The sequence below is a fragment of the Schistocerca americana genome, chromosome 11 (assembly GCF_021461395.2).
Source record: "Schistocerca americana isolate TAMUIC-IGC-003095 chromosome 11, iqSchAmer2.1, whole genome shotgun sequence".
Taxonomy (NCBI): Eukaryota; Metazoa; Arthropoda; class Insecta; order Orthoptera; family Acrididae; genus Schistocerca; species Schistocerca americana.
The window spans coordinates 40,002,449-40,016,157 of record NC_060129.1 but is presented as its reverse complement, the minus strand read 5'-3'; the positions used below and the strand labels follow the sequence as shown (position 1 = coordinate 40,016,157).

At 41.4% G+C, this 13,709-nt stretch overlaps 1 protein-coding gene across 1 annotated transcript in view; it reads right to left on the bottom strand.

The window, feature by feature from the left end:
- Window positions 1-12,334, bottom strand: part of LOC124554188 (poly [ADP-ribose] polymerase tankyrase-1-like) — a 61,338-nt gene extending 49,004 nt beyond the window's left edge. The window contains exon 1 of the mRNA XM_047128260.1: window positions 12,211-12,334. The gene's annotated coding sequence lies outside the window, so the exon portion shown is untranslated. The remainder of the gene's footprint in view (window positions 1-12,210) is intronic.
- Window positions 12,335-13,709: the final 1,375 nt, after the last annotated feature.

The window sequence follows — 13,709 nt, the reverse complement described above, 5'->3', positions numbered from 1 at the left end:
TACATTCCGTTCGCGTGCGTTTTTTCATTATTTCCATTAATAATTACTGTATTTCGTATAATTAAACGTGTTTAGTACAAAATTAAGACAGTGCAGACGTGTCTGCGCAATGTATCGCCACTGATATGACAAGCGGAGTAGTCGGTATAACTTCGTGGAACACCCTGTACGCAAGTGTTGCTTGTGGCAGGTGGGAACTATGCAGTTCGACGTTCAGTTTGCTGACTTCACTGCAGCCTTCTCGTTGTGCTTTATATGACGTACCGAAATGGATCGTCTGGACAGCGAACTAATTATCATGGAAGCGCAGAAACACGCATGTATGCACGACGCACGGGACGAAGAGCATACAAACAGAGAGAGAGAGAGAGAGAGAGAGAGAGAGAGAGAGAGAGAGAGAGTTGTGGTGAGCAGTTACAGCAGTCGTTTTGGCAGAAAGGTGGGATAGTCTGACAGAAACAGAAGTCAGATCTTTGCGAGCACTGCCGGCCGGTGTGGCCGTGCGGTTCTAGGCGCTTCAGTGCGGAACCGCGTGACCGCTACGGTCGCAGGTTCGAATCCTGCCTCGGGCATAGATATGTGTGATGTCCTTAGGTTAGTTAGGTTTAAGTAGTTCTAAGTTCTAGGGGACTGATGACCACAGATGTTAAGTCCCATAGTGCTCAGAGCCATTTGCGAGCACTGACAGTAAATATTTTAGTAGTATCTATAAACAGTGTACACTGAAATGTATTCAAGAATAAAATGTCAACAATTCCATTTTTAGACTAAGAAAACTAGTCTTCATTCGAGGAATTTAGCGCAACGATATTGTCGTGGTACACGTCCTGGAAGGGAGCAAAAGTAATCAACTCAACAATCTCTGATACTTTTGCTGCTATTATTCCCTTTTGTTCTATATGCATGTCAGCGTTTCATCAAAATTGAAGCCGTCTTCCAGTAGTTGCTTTGTGACTACTTTGTGAGTAAAGTAGAACCACGTGTTTATCAGTAACTCTAAGATCATCAATCTTAAATGGGAATGTGCGTGAGATTATAACGTCTCGTCTTGACAATATTTTTCAATATAGCAACTTTTCTTTATGTTCAACCCACGTGGGGTGTATTTTGTGAGACCAGTACTATGTGCTTATACAATTGTTTGACCCATCAGGTTAATAGTAAGACAATAGTAACCAGCTCGAAGTTTTTCTTTTGTAAATTGCGTTTCGGTGTAATTTATTTTAATTATCAAAATTATTGTGGAGTTACACTCTTTGTGTAAATCAAGTTGACCACGTGAAGCATGTGGTGTAATCATCAAAGTAGCCCTCAGCTATTCTTTTTGGGGAAGATTTCACAGAGAGTTAGTATGAATTTAGTATACCAGTGTGTGGTAATTTCATGACGGACAGGATTGCGCTACGAACGTAACTTCTTTGGGTGAAAATTGAATCGGTTGGTTGTGGTTAATTTCCTCTTGCATATGTTTCAACATCCGTCGTGTGTTATTTTATGAATGCAGTGTTGTATGCAGTCTCCCAATCTTGGCTCCATATTTGATGTGTTCTGTAAGATTACAAACTCACATTTTCACAATACTAAGTAAGGCACCAGTTTAGTTATGAATCAAGTTAATATGGTGAAATTTTAACGGAATAATGATCAATGTTAAAATAAATGGCCAAATATAAACTGATTTATTTCTTTTTATTTAAATTCTCTTTATATATCACTGGTTGTCGTAAGATGACTATTAAAAGATTATAATTAATGTTAGTCTGGTTGGGAATTTGGTAAGCAAGACTGGATACCTGGTGCAACAGTTGCTCAGTAATGCAAGGTTAACTTCCCCAGATAGCCCACAGCTTTTAACCCGCTTTTACTGTCTTGAATATCAGCACCGCTTTCAAAACAACTTAATGCATCAACATTACAATGGAGGGGACGAAGAGGGGGGCTTGCCTCCACCCAGGAGTACAGAGCTTTTATTCGTAACAGAATTCTGACACAATTGTAATTTTCGTGATTCTGCAAAACCTCTCGTTTAGCCAACTGTAGCGTTATGTGGCTGATAGCAGAGAAATAAAGTGGCGCACGAAAAACCGGCCCGCCAATTACGCAGGATTTGTTGACGGCTACGAGCAGAATAGATAAACATGTAATAATTAGGCAGTGAGGAAATAACAAATAAGCTAATGGAAACAACAACTTCGAAACAATAGATGACGATTGGTAAGCGACAATGAGCTGTCTAGTACTCGCGGCCGATTTTTCGTGCGCCTCCCTGTAGCAATGAAATATTATTGTAGAAGTTATTGTATTCTCTTTACAAAATGTGACACCAGACATTTGATTGTGGAATGCGGACTTCATTCGGTTGTTAAGTCGGTCTGCCTTCCATAACATTCACCATGCTCTTTTACCTTGGATCAAATAAAGACAGAAACTGGCCACCTCCTTTGCATGTGTAATAAAAAAATCTTGCCTTTTTAGAAGAATGTCTTCTGCGGTTTATCGACATAGGAAGTAAGCTGATATGCTGTTTTGTTACCTGAAAAGATGTATGTATTACATACCACGTCATTTTATGTAATTTACGAAACTATGAAATACAGTTTAATTACCGGTCACGGACGCTGAATAGAATACGAAAAGAAACAGAAGTTCAGAGTTCAAAAAAGGTATGAAACAGATCTAGAATGGGCGTGCGCAGCGAACGAAACTAACAACTGTATACTGAACTAGCTATGACGAGATGTTGCCACAACTTTCACAGACGCACCGCTGACGGGATTTCCCTACGCTCCACGCTGCGCCAGTAATCCGCGTGGCCAGCACCGACCAGTACCTTGACTTCTGCGTAAATTACGTCACACACGCGCGTGGAAAAACCCGCTCAGGCCTAGTGGGGCACCAAGGAAATTGCGAGCTGCACATGTGCGTCAGCCATGCTGTTCCATATTTCCCTCCCTTGCGACGAAATAGAGAAAATGGAGAGAGGGAAAGTATGAAATGATGTATAGACTGGATAGTTAGATAGTTTTTGAACGTAAAAGAAAGAGGAATAACATGGAAATAGAAAGAGCGGATGGTATTCTAGCAGAAGAACCACAGGAGGTTTTGAACAGATGGCAAGAATATATTGAATGTCTGTATAAGGGGGATGAAATGCAGAGCGAAATTAAGGTTGAAGCGGAGCAATATGTGATGGAAAGGGATTTACCATCTTGGAAGCAGAAGTAGAAAAGGCGCTGGAAGGAGATGAAGAATAGGAAGGCATGTGGAATAGATGATTTGCCAGCAGAACTGTTGAAGAGTCTGGGAAACAAGGCAAGAAAAGAAATAGTCTAGCTCTGTAACGAGATATATGACAAAGGGGAATGGCCTGAGGACTTCGCTGCAACAGTTATGATACCAATAGAGAAAAAGAGAAACACTAAAAAATGTGAAGAGCACCAGACCATCAGTCTAATTTCTCATGCAGCTAAAGTCTTGCTGAGAGTGTTGAATAGAAGGTTGATTGGCAAGCTGGATAGAGGGATTGCAGAGGAGCAGTTCGGATTTTGAAGAGGAAAAGGAACAAGAGATGCTACTGGCCTGCTAAGAACTATAGGGGAAAGATATATGGAAAAGGGTAGAGAAATCTTTGCTGTTTTCATAGATTTGGAAAAGGCGTTTGACAGAGTTCAGTGGAACAAGCTGATGGATATCTTGAAGAGGAAGGAGTAGATTGGAAAGAGAGACGACTGATACAGAATCTATATTTACACCAGAAAGTAAGGATAAGGATTGGAAATGAAATGTCGGAAGGAAGCAGCATTGGACGAGGTGTTAGGGTTGTTGCCTTTCCCCACTGTTGTTTAACGTATACCTTGAAGAGATTATTGCGAAAAGTTTAGATGGGAAAAGAGGAATATGTATTGGCGGAAAGAGAATGTATAAGATTTGCTGATGACATGGTATTAGTGGCAGAAAGTGAGCGGACAGTGAATACCATGCTCAAAGATGTGAATGAAGCTTGTGAGGAATATGGGATGCAAATAAACACAGCAAAAACAAAGAGTATGGTCATCAGTACAAGACGCAGACTGTCCAATATTAAAATAGGACAATCTACCATTAGCCAAGTAAGTGAATTTAAATACCTCGGAAGCACAATAACTGAAGACTTGAGATGTCACCAGGAGGTAAAAGCTCGAATTGCCATAGAGAAGGAGGCATTCAACAGAAAGAGGAGACTTTTATGTGGCAAATTAGATAAAGGACTAAGGAAGAGACCTGGCAAATGTTTTGTCTGGAGTGTGGCACTACATGGGGCAGAAACATGGACACTGAGACGAGAGGATGAAAAAAGGTTAGAAGCATTTGAGATGTGGATGAGGAGGAGAATGGAGAGAATAAGCTGGATGGAAAGAGTGAGTAATGAAAGAGTATTGGAGAGGGTTGGTGAGAGAACATGTCTGCTGAAGGTTGCATGAGAAAGGAAAAAGAACTGGTTGGGACATTCATTGAGAAGGGAGTGCTTGATAGCAGATGCTTTGGAAGGATTGGTTTGTGGGAGAAGACTGAGAGGAAGAAGGAGATACAAGATGATAGACGACATAAAGGGAAGAGGAAATTATGCGGACCTGAAGACGATGGCAGAAGACCGGACAGGCTGGAAAACTACCATGTGAAAACCTGCCTTTAGGCAGAACACTGATGATGATGATGATGATGATCCTCCCCCCCCCCCTCCTCCGCCCTGAAACCCTACATCCAGTACGATTCCACCTGTTTGGCCGCATTGCGTCATCTCCAGGGTCAATGCCCTACGTCTTCCGGCCTTGAGCTGGTGACATCCGTCAATGCCACGTGCCTCCTTTGACTATTTTTCTTTCATTTCACAATTTAATATCATGACACTTAACGGTCTTAGTGTATAACAGCCTACTTCATGAAAAAGAATGACAACTCAAAATGGTTATGTTTTGAATGCAACAAAACCTCAACATCGTAATGGCAGAAAGTTTTTCAGTGTCGCCTAACATAAGAGAAAATGCACTGAAGTGAACTCTTTGAAAACGAAAAACCATGCACTGATAAGCCAAGGAAACTGGTACACCTGCCTAATACAGCGTCGGAATCCCCGCGAGCACGCAGAAGTGCTGTAACATGGCATGGCATGGCATGGACTAAACTAGTGACTGGAGTAGAGTCTGCTGGTCCACTGACACCATGAATCCTGCAGGGCTGTCCGTAAATTCGTAAGAGTACGAGAGGCTGGAGATCTCTTCTGAACAGCACGTTGCAAGGCATCCCAGATTTGCTTAATAATGTACATGTCTGGGGAGTTTGGTGTCCAGCGGAAGTGTTAAAAAAATGGTTCAAATGACTCTAAGCACTATGCGACAACTTCTGAGGTCATCAGTCGCCTAGAACTTAGAACTAATGAAACCGAACTAACCTAAGGACATCACACACATCCATGCCCGAGGCAGGATTCGAACCTGCGACCGTAGCGGTCGCTCGGTTACAGACTGTAGCGCCTAGAACCGCGGAAGTGTTTCATCTCAGAAGAGTGTTCCTGGAGCCACTCTGTAGCAGTTCTGGACGTGTGGGGTGTCGCATTGTCCTGCTGGAAGTGCCCAAGTCCGTCGGAATGCACAATGGGGCTGAATGGATGCAGGTGATCAGACAGGATGCTTACATACGTGTCACCAGTCAGAGTCGTATCTGGATGTGTCAGGGGTTCCCTGTCACTCCAACTGCACACGCCCCACACCATTACAGAGCCTCCACCAGCTTGAACAGTCCCCTGCTGACATGCACGGTCCATGGATTCATGAGATTCTCCGCATACCCGTACACGTACTAGACTCGTCCGACCGGGCAACATGTTTCCAGTCAACAACAGTACAATGTTGGTGTTGACGGGCAGAGTACCATCATCATCTTTGTTGAGTGTCTCATTTCCCCTGGTGTGTAGACAGCACCTGTGCCAAACTGTTTACCAGACTATCATTACAGCTTCGCAGTGAAATCAGTTAGTGCTTACCACGGAAATCAGTGTTTACATGTTTAAATATGCCCTCTCTTTCACCGTGACTGTCTCTCCTCTCTCATTATCTTTTACTTTCGCTCAGCACTTTTATCAAATTTGTTTTACGTTTACTCTGTCCACTGCCTCCGAATGTGTTGTTCCTCATACTGTCGATCTAAGTGTTTTGTTTCATGACCTAATATAATGTGTTTCTTGCTTCCCCGTGCTTAGACATAATATGTAAATAGTGTGGTGTCACCGCCAGACACTACACTTGCTACGTGGTAGCCTTTAAATCGGCCGCGGTCCGTTAGTATACGCCGGACCAGCGTGTCGCCACTATCAGTGATTGCAGACCGAGCGCCGCCACACGGCAGGTCTAGTCTAGAGAGACCCCCTAGCACTCGCCCCAGTTGTACAGCCGACATTGCTAGCGGTGATTCACTGACAAATTACGCTCTCATTTGCCGAGACGATAGTTAGCATAGCCTTCAGCTACGTCATTTGCTACGACCTAGCAAGGCGCCATTATCATTTGCTATTTATCTTGTGATTCATGTACCGTCAGACCGATGTTCATCAATTATGGACTAAAGTTAAGTATTCCAGAAGCTACCTACTTTTCTTGCTACTATAACGTCCTAGTCCTATTCCAGACCTCACGCCAGCCTGCGTGAGCTTAAACGCGTGCCTTTCGGCTTCCTCCTAGTGGCTTGGCTGTCTTGCCACGCCACAACAAATAGTTGAAATACCACATCATTTTAAAGCTGAAAGTTTTTTTTTAATATATAGTGAAAACCAGGAAATATCCTGCATCCATGTGCTAGTAAACCTGTAAAAACAATACACAGAACCATAACTGCCCATACCATACGAAAAAAAGAAAAATAATTATTTGCTCTCCATCCCATTTATGTAGGCCTCAAAATAGAAAACATAGACGACACAAAATATCACTATAGCCAAACTAGTATTCTGAGTGAAAAGATATTACTATTGTTATTGTTTTTCTTTTCTTTTGTGTAATTTAGCTCCTTATTGCGTTCAATCTTTTCTGATTTCGTTCTAGTTACACGTATAAACGGCTGCTCTCCTTTTCACAAAAAGCTATGTTATTGTGCTAAACTGAATAAGCAAGCACTAACGAACGTTGTTCGAGGGACACTCACAAATTAAAGAGACCCACGAAAACAAAGACCTGGACACTAGCAAGAGAGATCAATTTATCGTACTGAAAAACGTAACACGTATGGTGTTTTGTAAAACGTAATTTGTTATTCTGTAACAAAAAGTATACACACGTTAAAAAAGAAAAAAGATCGAAGTCCTCATTTTTTTTCCTAAAGGTAATTTTTTTTCAACATAGGTCCTATTATTTCAGATATATGGCATTTGAAAGATAACATAATAAAAAAGGCACGTGCACTTGCGCGAACTTTACTTAAATGTCCAATCGTATTTGGCTGTTTGCTAGTTTTGATTATTACAACAAATATTATATTAATAACCATCGATAAGTAAATGATCAAACGTATCATGTTTTCCTTAAAATGTATACCTATTGTGATTTGCGAAATCCCTTACAACTTCAAGGCACACAGAGCTGTTTTGCGCCATGATGCTTTGACCGGCAGACACTGTGATCGGCGCTATTGGCCAGTTAACTAGCGTAGCTAATGTAACAAGAACGAATAGTGACACGTGCGATTTTTTTTAAGTCTCAAAATTTATGTTAAAAAATATATCGGCTCAACCACTCGTTTATAATGTAAAACACTAAGATTGACGCGTTTCGGAAGTCAAGCTTCCATCATCAGAATAATAAAAAGTAAAAGAACCTGTTAAAACTCGCTAAAATGGAACATGCACCAGGCACAATAAAACTGATAATAAAATTAAAACATCGTGGCTACTTCCCTTGTTGCAGCCGTGTCTTTCAAGGTGCATCTCCACATTGTCGTCAAAATATAAAAAACTCTAAAATGGTGTCGCCTATGGTGTTCAACATCTAACCACATGGCTCTCTCCTCTGTCGTCGTAAACCGCCCGTTCGTCTTCGTTGATACCACACACCACGTAGCCAAACACGACACTGAAACGCGAGTGAGCTCACGCGCAAGTAAACAAGGAAGTCACAGAGATGATACAAACAGATAACGTATACATTTTCCAAGGACCTCAGGAAATGATGGTATCGTGCCAATTGTTAAAAATGTAGTTACTAAAAGAAACCAGTGAAATGTTTGAAAAAGTTATTTGTATCACCAGTTAGCTGTTCATTCAGTGTGTTCTGATCATCCACGCTATGTATCGTAATTTCCAGCTGTTCTAGTAGATCCAGCTTTTTCCTTTGTCCTGTCTATGTAAAATAACGAGATCCTGATCTGTTCCCAACATGGGGTGTCCCGTTTCCCAAATATGCGTGGCTACAGCTGACTTTTCGAAATTATTAAGCCGGAAAGCACCGCTATGTTCTTTGTAACGTACTTTAAAGGACCTACCAGTTTGGCCTAGATAGCTTGCCTTGCACGTGTTACACTGAATTTTATAGACCCCAGCTTTCTCATATTTATCGCTTTCCTGCTGTAAATTATTTCTTAGTTTAAATCGCTGCGTATTATTTGTCTGAAAAGCGGTATCAACTTTAAAAGGTTTGAAAATGTTAGCCACTTTTTGTGAAATATCACCGAAGTAATATTTTTTGCGGTATTTTTCCTTGCATTCGCGCGCTGTTTCTGTCGTATTAATTTATTGACAACGTTTTGGTGATATCCGTTAGCTCTGGCTAGTTGTTTCACGATGTTCAGCTCAGTCATTCTGTCTTCTTCATTCATAGGGACTCTAAAGGCTCTCTCTATCAAAGATCTAAAAGCAGAAAGTTTCTGGCTATTAGGATGGCGGGAATTATTTTGAATCAACACATCAGTTGTGGTTAGTTTCCTAAATATTTTAAAAACATGCCTACCATTTCGTTTCCCAATACTTAGGTCGAGAAATTGCAGTTCACCATTTTTCCTCTTCTTCCACAGTGAATTTAATTTTTCCGTGTAACTCGTTAAATTTATTTACTGTTTCTGCGACTTCTTTTTTCTTTTCCATTAATAAGAAGCAGCGTATCATCTACATAGCGTTTGTAATATACAATTTTATCCACGGGATGTTGCGGGTTAACGAGGAGTCTTTTTTCCAAATGATTTATAAAGATGTCTGCTGTGGTTCCAGATATACTGGAACCCATAGCCAGTCCATCTTTTTGCATATAACATTTATTGTTAAAAGAAAAATAATTATATTTCAGAACGAATTCTAACAGTTCGATGAATTCGACTATTTCTTGCTGAGACAGTGTTTTGTACTTAAGTAAATTTTCTGTGACGACCTTAACGGGCTCATTTACCAGCACATTCGCATAAATTTTCTCTGCCTCGTGATGACTGGGTGTTGCGTGATGTCCTTAGGTTAGTTAGGTTTAAGTAGTTCTAGGGGCTGATGACCATAGATGTTAAGTCCCATAGTGCTCAGAGCCATTTGAACCACATTCGCATAAAGGTTTTTAATGTCTAGAGATACTAGGCGGGCCGTGTCAGCGAGTTTTAACAGGTTCTTTTACTTTTTACTATTCTGATGGTGGACGCTTGACTCTCGAAATGCGTCAATCTTAGTGTTTTACACTATAAATAAGTGGTTGAGCCGATATATTTTTTTAACATTGACATTCACAACCACGACCTCTGATCCAGAATGGATAAAAGAAAAGCATAAAATTTATATTTTTACTGCGAAAATGGAGGTGATAAACCGATTCTTCGACTACTGTAGACGATGAATGTCATGAAAATTCAATGCATAATGCATTTGCTAAACGTCATTTAAAAATTTCCTTCGTGGGACCTTACTGATATAGAAGCATCAGCTACGATTTTCTGTGGATGCAATGCCGATTCCAGAAAAACTTCATTGGTGTACCGGCGAGGTGCTGGGACTAAAGATACTTATTACTGCATGAACTTTTATTGACGACCTCATTCATTCCGCCGAAGCATATGAAAGTCTATTCTGTGGAGCCGAAAAATTTCCGATGGTGAGGATAATGACCCAGTCGAAAAGAAGGCCAAAGACAAGTATATTTCGTTGGAGACAGGAGTAGCGAGACTGGCAAAAGAACACGTCACGTGTTACCTACAAACTCTACAAAGCTCATGCAAAAACACCTATTAATGTTTTCATTCTCTGCCCTTTCAAATATCGTATGTGAAGTAATATGACCAGTGTTGCAAAATATATGCAATAAAAAAAAATGTTGGCCGCTACTTGATCCAGAGATTCACGGATTTCGGAGACTGGGCGCTAAATAAACGCTTGACCGCCGCCACCTTCCTGGCCAGAATGGCAATGCACTGGCACTTGTGTGACGCGCTAAAACTTCACTTGCGACATTCTCGAATTTTTTAACGAGGAGAGGTCCCCAGCGGTGCGATAGACTCCTTGAAATATACGGTGATTTAGGTTAAGATCCCACTTGCCATACCGCAGCCATTCACCCTGGTGGGCCCTCGGTTGCGAGTAAATGACGAAAAAATAAAAACAATGAAATTTTGTGTGACACTCAGTAACAATAGTAACGCAGCTTTACGTAATGTGGTCGCGTGTTATAATGGACAGGATAACATTTACCCAGGCAAGAGGTCGTGGGTTCGAGTCATGTCAGCTGCACTAATTTTTTTTATTTCTAAATCTTTATCGAAATTACTTCGATCATTATTGTTATTCGATTAACTGGTTTAAATGAAGTTTTCATTTCTATTCCTTTGTCACATCATTTTAATCACTGCAAAAACTTTTTCATTTGTTTCATTTTTTCTTTATATCATTATTGTTCCAATCGTAATTTTTGTGAATATGATTTCAATTATATTTAACTCTTATGATATTCAATTATTTGAAAACTCGAATCTATTGGTTGAAAAACAGTAAACGAAATAATCTATTTACATTTGTACAATGATGTGAAATACCTATATTCGTTAAAAGATGTGCGTTTTTCTGCACAGTAATTGTCATACACAGATTTAATGCCTAAATACCTATTGCTCTATGGACAAAATAAAGCATATGAAAATTGAAATGAAGGACAGGTTTATAAGCGAAACGGAATTCAAGCAAAATGATAAATAGACATAATGAACGCAATAATGTGGACAAAAAAGCAGGGTGATAAAAGCAATTTCAACAAAATTAATACATAAAATTGTTGAAAAACACATGAACAAAGATTTCAAGCGGGCAAAGAGCGACAGGAAGAAAAATGACAGCAAGTGACAGCAAGCGAGTGGATATTATGATTAAATTTATGTGACAAAGGAATGGAATTCAAAAATTGCATTTAAACCAAATAACTGAATAAAAGTAATGATCAGAATCATTTCGATAAAGATTTAAAAAAAAAATGAATTTGGAACACCTGACGAGATTCAAATCCACAACCTCTTGTATGTGAAGCTGCCATCCTATCCATTATACCACACAACCAAGCTATGTAAAGCACGTATTTTAGCGCTATTCAGTGTCACACAAAACTCTGATTTTTTTTTTCTTTCGTTAATTACTCGCAAGCGAGGGCTCACCGGAGTGAATGTCTGCGTGTGTGATACATGGAATCTTAAGCTATATCAGCGTATAGGTAGTTTCGAAAAGTCGATCGACCGTTAGGGACCTCTCCTTGTAAGCAGTACGCCTTATTAATTACGAATTACGTTGTCCTCCTAGCGAACTACTAAAAGTGTACAACGTTTGGAGTGATAATGATGATGTTTTGTTTCTGGTACGTTCAACTGCGCGGTCATCGGCGCCCGTACAAATTCCCATTCTTTCCGATCTCGCCACTGTCATAAATCATGATGAAACAACACAAACACCCGGGCGGAGAAATCCCCCAACCCGCGCAGGAATCGAACCCGGGACGACGTGATACAGAGGCAGCAACGGTACCCACTAGACCGCGAGCTGTGGACTTAAACTAAATCCGTGATCCGAACGTCGTGGCCGCGCTTTGTGGCATGTAAACAGGACGTTCTATCATTTCGCGGCTAGCCACTACCAGCAACGTATCGTGCAACAGTCGAGAGTACGCATAAGTTTCATTTCTCGTAAATATGCTCCCGGAATCAATGAAGGTGGTGAGTAACGTGATGGATCGGCGCTCCTACCTGGCGTGTACGCACACACATACACACACAAAAATCTGTTATCCTGTAGAGACGGAACCCAGCGCTGCCTGTTCTGCGACGTCCTCCCGCTGCCACGCCACGCAAGTGACTGTTCCAGAACTGTAGCGGCAGCACCTCTGCGGTCACATGACTCGCCCCGCCCTCCCCCCCACGAGTCTTGGACTGCTGGAGGGAGAGAGGTGGCGGCCGAACGGACACGGCCTGACCGCTTCTTGCAACATTTCCTGTAATAGGAGGTTTGTCCGGAAAATACGTATATTAGTTGAATAATAACTTTATTTTACAATTATTCAGGTATTGCAATATCGTCTCCTTCAACGTACTCGCCCTGAGACGCGATACACTTCTGCCAACGCCGTTTCCACTGTTGAGAACATTGCTGAAAGTCTTCAGTTGTGATGTTGTTCAGTTGCCGTGTCGTTTCCGCCTTGATGGCTTCCACATCTCCCAAGTGCCGACCCCGAAGCACCATTTTGCATTTCGGGAACGTGAAGAAGTCACACGGGGCCGAATCGGGTGAATAAGGCGGGTGGTCTGTCACGGTGATTGAGCTTCGGGCCAAAATCTCGCGCACGACGAGCGGGCGCATTGTCGTGATGAAGGATCCACCTGCCCCCTTTTGACAACTCCGGTCGAACTCGGGCCACACGAGCTCCGAGACGTGTCAGAACTTCAACGTAAAAATTTCCGTTCACTCTCTTGCCGGGAGGCACAAATTCCTTGTGAACAATGCCCCTAGAATTGAAATGTCCCCTTAAAAAAGTTAGTGAATGATTGTGCTGGTAAACCTCTTACGTTATTTGATTTTCAAGCAGCTGAGCAGAACTGAACGTACTCAGACATTTCGCTCTTGACCAATTCTGATCAACACTAAACTGACACACAATATTTTTAGCGCAACGCAATCTAACTTTCAATAATCCCTACAAAAGAATGGCCCTGACTAACATTAACCCATAAATTCACAAATCACTTACCTCACAAAAATCTTCATTACTCACACTACTGCAATACAGCGAGCGCCACTACTGCCAGCTAAATAAAAGATTCAAACTACTGAAGGCACTAACTACTGATAGGCATAGTTAGCGAATGAAAGATTTTGATAGAGAACAAGCAATGTAATTACCTTAATAGTGTTCAAAAGTCATACTATATAAATCAGTCCATGATACCCGATATTATAAATTTACTCTTTCTGATGGACACACGTGCAGATCGTCCGCTCTCAAAACTCCGCCATCTCTCTCCCCACATCCACCACTGCTAGCGGTTCACCTCCAACTGCGCAACGCTACGCGCTGGTAACAGCCAACTGCCCAACACTACAATAGCATATACTCCGACAATGCATACCAGCCACAGACTGCACACAGCACAGTCAGTGATTTTCATATAGAGCGCTACGAGACGTTACCAACATAAAAACCTAAACAGCCTCCTTACAGAATCAAAGAAAACAATCAACATTGTCTTCA